We start from the raw sequence: 6086 nt of genomic DNA on the forward strand, positions 1-6086 counted from the left end.
ACTGTTAAAATAGTGTAATTCCTATGAGAAGAAGTTAATACGATGTCTTTGATCTGAATGCAGTTGTGTAACTTAGAGACATATCACATGAGCTCTGTGTAAGAGGCAGGTTGGTATTTCAGTTAACAAATCCCTGGAATATGGGTGTCTATCAAATGTTCTTTCAGTTCATCCTTTTGGGAAATAGTGAATTTCATTCCTGTAGCAACTTAACTTACACACCATACAGAAAAATAAACAGAACTGGGAATGCAACGACAAAATTATGACAGCAAAGTCATAGCTCAGTGTGCTTGCGTGAGTTGAGGGAAGAGGCCAGTTACCTCTCACAATCTATGATGCATTCTGAGGCCATTTCTAGTTGCGTTCTTGTGTTGTCTTACCATCTAAAAAGCTTCACTAATTCAGAAAACAAGATTATATTGAAGAATTGGATTAAGAAGAACATGAAGAGAAGAAATCAGCGGGCAATGGTTCAATTATCCTAGAATTAAAAACAATGAAGCTATTAAGATAAAGTAGTAACACATAAAAATTGTTGATGAAGTATATAATGGAAAAAGAGGAGCTTTAAGTATATATTTCCAAAGGTCGAATAATAAAAACATGATATTATGTCAGATTTCCAAGTGGATTTCTGAGAAAGATGTGAAAACAAGCAAGCATTTTTATGTTTTATGCTGGAAAACTTCTTGATCATTGGCTTCCAACTCCATGGTTTGTGTGTAATGAGTAATCCATCTTCAGCCTCACTCGTGCCTTTCCCCTCAGCACCTAAATTTCATACACATTCCTATTGATATTACTGAATCCTTCATCTAAAAACTGCTTCCTAGCATGTTTGCAAAACTCTGGTTGTCTATCTCCTCCATCCTGTTGGCACTCTTTTCCTTATGAAACATTGTTTCTGGATGAGTCTTCATAAAGGAAACTCTGACTACATCATATCTTTTCATTAACTTTTAATTTATTGTCATTACTACTAGATTATATGCATATATTACTACCAGATTATATGCATATATGGTACATGTATCTGGATCTGCATATATACCATGCATATGTTTATGTGAATGTACAGCCTATATGCTGTACTTTCTCACTCTGCATTTGCTTGTCTTGGCATGATTTGAGAATTTTCTAATAAAACCTGGTTTAACTTTTAAGTCTCTTCCTTACAATTCTCCAAGTGGAATTCATGTTGTTTCCAAAATGAGTTATTGTGATACTTTTGAATCTGCCTTACTCTCGCAGGTACGTGCTTTCAATCATAAAGACCTCTCTATAGAGAATGTCCTCAATTACCCACCCACCCCCATTGTCACCATCTTAATTTACAGATAAAATGGTATACTTCCTCCAACATCTAATTAAAATGTGACTCCAGATAATTTCAAAAAGTATAGGAAAACTAACATATTTGAAACATTTAATAGCTTATGTATTCTTCTTAGGTCACACTTTGCCATACATTATACTTATTTTATGGCCAGTAAAGTTTTACAGGTTACAGTTTAATGTCCTACTACTCTTTTTCATTTTTTGCTGTGTATAGTACTGGTTTACACATACAAACCTCTAATTTGTTTTGTGTGAAATCAACATGAATCTGTTAACAAAAACAACATAGAATTTAATAAAGTGTATCATCTTTTAAAATCATAACATGAGCTCAGAGAGATTATCTGATTTGAAAGGCTTTTGCATATACACTGACCTTGAGTTTTTTCATGGCAGTCAAAAGCATCTTGTACATCAACAGATATTTTCTCACTAAAAGTAGATATTTAAATAGACTATGATAAAATATCATGAAGAAGATATTCAATATTTTTAAACTTTATTTATTTATTTTTATGTTGTGCTGATGATTGAACCCAGTGCCTTACACATGCCTGACGAGTACTCTACCACTGAATCATAACCCTAGACCCAAAATATTCAATCTTAAGGATTAAATGATACAAAACATGAATTTTTCTTTCCTTCCTTCTTTCCTTCCTTTCTTCCTTCTTTCTTTCTATGTGGTACTAGGGATTGAACCCAGGAGTGCTTTAACCATGGAGGCACATCTCCAGCCCTTTTTACATTTTATTTTAGAGACAAACTCTAAGTTGCTTAGAGCCTCATTAAGTTGCTGAGGCTGGCTTTCAACTTATGATCCTCCTGCCTCAGCCTCTTGATCTGCTGGTATTACAGGTGTGTGCCACCATACCCCACAATACAGTGATTTTAAAAAAATATTATTATTCTATTATTCTGGAGGTCTAGGCCACAGATTATAGCAGATCATCTGCACTCTTTTTGTTCCCCTGATGGATGCCCCATGAAGTTCCAGAAGCAGTGTAAATATATTATGTTCTGTTATTTTCTTTTCTTTACAGAAATGCTGCAATTTTACTTATATCTACAGTTTGTTGATTTCCCTTGCTGCATAATATGCCTATTGAACTAATGGATTTTTTTAAAATTAACTTTATGGGTATTTGTTTTATTTTTTAGTGTTATGACCCAAAGAATAGATTGATAATATAAACAGCTGGCATCTATTTATTTTGCCATAATAAAGTTTTTTTTGGCATATTAATGATTTCTTCTCCATTAAGTATTCTTTAATGCATAAGGAAATATAAAAGCTACATACAGAGGATAATTTATCATATTAAGGATGATATCACATAGGGAAGTTCACCCAGGTGACTTAAAAACTGCTCATGTTAGATTTAACCACCACATGGGAATAATGTAGCACAGTAGAAATATTTTATATTATGAAAGCATGTTAATTTCTTAACCTGGAGATTTAAAAGAATTCATGGTTTCTCTCACTTTGTATTACGTATGTGTGTGTGTGTATAATTTTTTTCAAAAGTTTATAAAACTTTCTACTTTTCAGGAGATTGCTGACAAAGTAATTCTAGACTATACTCAAAGAAACAACATGATTTGGATTTTGGTAAAAATAAACAATCAAAACCAGAACACTATTTGAGCATTAGCCATAACAGAATATTCAGTATGTGTTTATGTATGTGTCAAAAATTCTCAAGGTAGGCTTTCTTAGTTTTTCCTTTGGGTTCTTTGAAAACAGTGGTTGACTATTGACTGAACTATCCTTCTTTCCCTCCCCTCTATGTTCCCTACTTTATGGTAAACATGATTCTGTTCTCTATTTCTATGATAAACTTTTTTAGATTCCACTTATGAGTGAGATCATTAAGTGTTTGTCTTTGTGCCTGACTTATTTAATTTCACACAATGTCTTCCAGGTTCATTCATATTGTTACAAATGACAGGACTTCATTTTTATGAATATTATTTAATTGTATAGATATCTTTTTAAAATTTATTTCTTACATACATGACAATAGTGGAATGCATTACATTCATAGTTATCCATTCACAGCACAATTTTTTTGTAACTCTGTATATAAAGTATGTTCACTCCAAGTTGTGCCATTATACATGAGATCTGTCTCTTTTTCTTTTTTTGCATTACAATTCTTAATACCTTTATACCACAATTTATCATATCTCTGTTTGTATATGAGGTATGTTGACAGCAAATTCACATCTTCATACATGTATTTTGTATAATGATGACCGTCTCCTTCCACCATCCTTGCTATTCCCCTTCTCCCTCCCTTTTTCTCCCACCTCTATTCCCTATCTAGAGGTAATCTTCCTCCCATGCTCTCCCTTCCTACCCCACTTTGAGTCACCCCTCTTATATCAGAGAAAACATTCAGCATTTGATTTTTTGGGATTGGCTAACTTTACTTAGCATAATCTTCTCTAATGCCATCCATTTCCCTGCAAATGCCATGATTTATTCTTTTTTGGTGCTGAGTAATATTCAATTGTGTATAAATGCCACATTTCTTAAAATCCATTCATCCACTGAAGGACATCTAGGTTGGCTACACAGTTTAGCTATTGTGAATTTTGCTGCTATACACATTGATGTGGCTGTGTCCCTGTAGTATGCTGTTTTTAGGTCCTTTGGGTATAGTCCGAGAAGAGGAATAGCTGGGTCAAATGGTGGTTCCATTCTAGCTTTCCAAGGAATCTCCATACTGCTTTCCAAATTGGCTGCACTAATTGGCAGTCCCACCAGCAGTGTATGAGTGTACCTTTTACAAATGGTACTGGGAAAACTGGAAATCCATATGCAACAAAATGAAATTGAATCCCTATCTCTCACCATGCACAAAAGTTAACTCAAAATGGATCAAGGATCTAGGAATTAAACCAGAGACTCTGCATCTACTAGAAGAAAAAGTAGGCCCTAAATTTCATCACATGGGGCTAGATCCCAACTTCCTTAATAAGATGCCTATAGCACAAGAATTAAAACCAAGAATCAACAAATGGGATGGATTCAAACTAAAAAGTTTTTTTTCTCAGCAAAAGAAATAATCTGTGAGGTGAACAGGGAGCCTACATCCTGGGAACAAATTTTTACCCCTCACACATCAGATAAAGCTTTAATCTCTAGGGTATATAAATAGCTCAATAACATAAGCATGAAAGAAACAAATAATCCAATCAATAAATGGGCCAAGAACCTAAACAGACACTTTTCAGAAGAGGATACACAATCAATCAACAAATATACAAAAAAGTGCTCATCATCTCTAGCAATCAGAGAAATGCAAATCAAAACTACTGTAAGATACCATCTCACTCCAGTAAAAAATGGCAGCCATTATGAAGATATCTTTATTTATATATATATATCCATATCCATATATGTCATATATATGTGTATATATATTACATTTTCTTTATATATTCATCTATTGATGGTGGCAGAACTGATGACTCCCGAGCCCTATACTGGAACTAATTAAACAGAATCTTCATTTAAAAAATATCTTCAGGAAATTTTTTTTTTAATTTTTTATTGATTATTTAAAGCATTACATAGCTCATGATATATCATCTTTCATACATTAGACTCAAATTGTGTTTTGAACTCCCATTTTCACCCCAAATATAGATTGCAGAATCACATCTGTTACATATTCACATTTTTACATAATGCCATATTAGTGTCTGTTGTATTCTGCTACCTTTCCTAACCCCTACTATCCCCCCTCCCCTCCCCTCCCCTCCCATCTTCCCTCTCTATCTCCCCTGCTGTTGTTCAATTCTCTCCCTTTTTTTCCCTCCCCCTTGCCCCTCATAGCCTCTTATAATTTTATGTATCCTTGAAGGTCTCCTACCATTTCCATATGCTTTCCCTTCTCTCTCCGTTTCTCTCCCCCCATTCGTCTTTGTTTACTGTAGTCTTTTCCACATGCTCTTCCTTCCTGTTCTGTTCTTAGTTGTTCTCTTTATATCAAAGCAGACATTTGGCATTTGTTTTTTAGGGCTTGGCTAGCTTCACTTAGCATAATCTGCTCTAATGCCATCCATTTCCCTGCAAATTCTATGATTTTGTCATTTCTTAGTGCTGCATAATATTCCATTGTGTATAGATGCCACATTTTTTTTATCCATTCATCTATTGAAGGGCATCTAGGTTGGTTCCACAGTCTAGCTATTGTGAATTGTGCCGCTATAATCATTGATGCAGCCGTATCCCTATAGTGCGCTCTTTTAAGGTCCTCAGGGAATAGTCCGAGAAGTGCAATAGCTGGGTCAAATGGTGGTTCCATTCCCAGCTTTCCCAGGAATCTCCATACTGCTTTCCAAATTGGCCTCACCATTTTGCAGCCCCACCAGCAGTGTACAAGTGTACCTTTTTCCCCACATCCCCGCCAACACTTGTTGTTGTTTGACTTCATAATGGCTGCCAATCTTACTGGAGTGAGATGGTATCTTAGGGTGGTTTTGATTTGCATTTCTCTGATTGCTAGAGATGGTGAGCATTTTTTCATGTACTTGTTGATTGATTGTATGTCCTCCTCTGAGAAGTGTCTGTTGAGGTCCTTGGCCCATTTGTTAATTGGGTTATTTGTTATCTTATTGTTTAATTTTTTGAGTTCTTTGTACATTCTGGATATTAGGGCTCTATCGGAGGTGTGGGGGGTAAAGATTTGTTCCCAGGATGTAGGCTCTCTATTTACCTCTTTTATTGT

This window comes from Spermophilus citellus (assembly GCF_964194105.1).
Source record: "Spermophilus citellus genome assembly, chromosome: 7".
Classification (NCBI taxonomy): domain Eukaryota; kingdom Metazoa; phylum Chordata; class Mammalia; order Rodentia; family Sciuridae; genus Spermophilus; species Spermophilus citellus.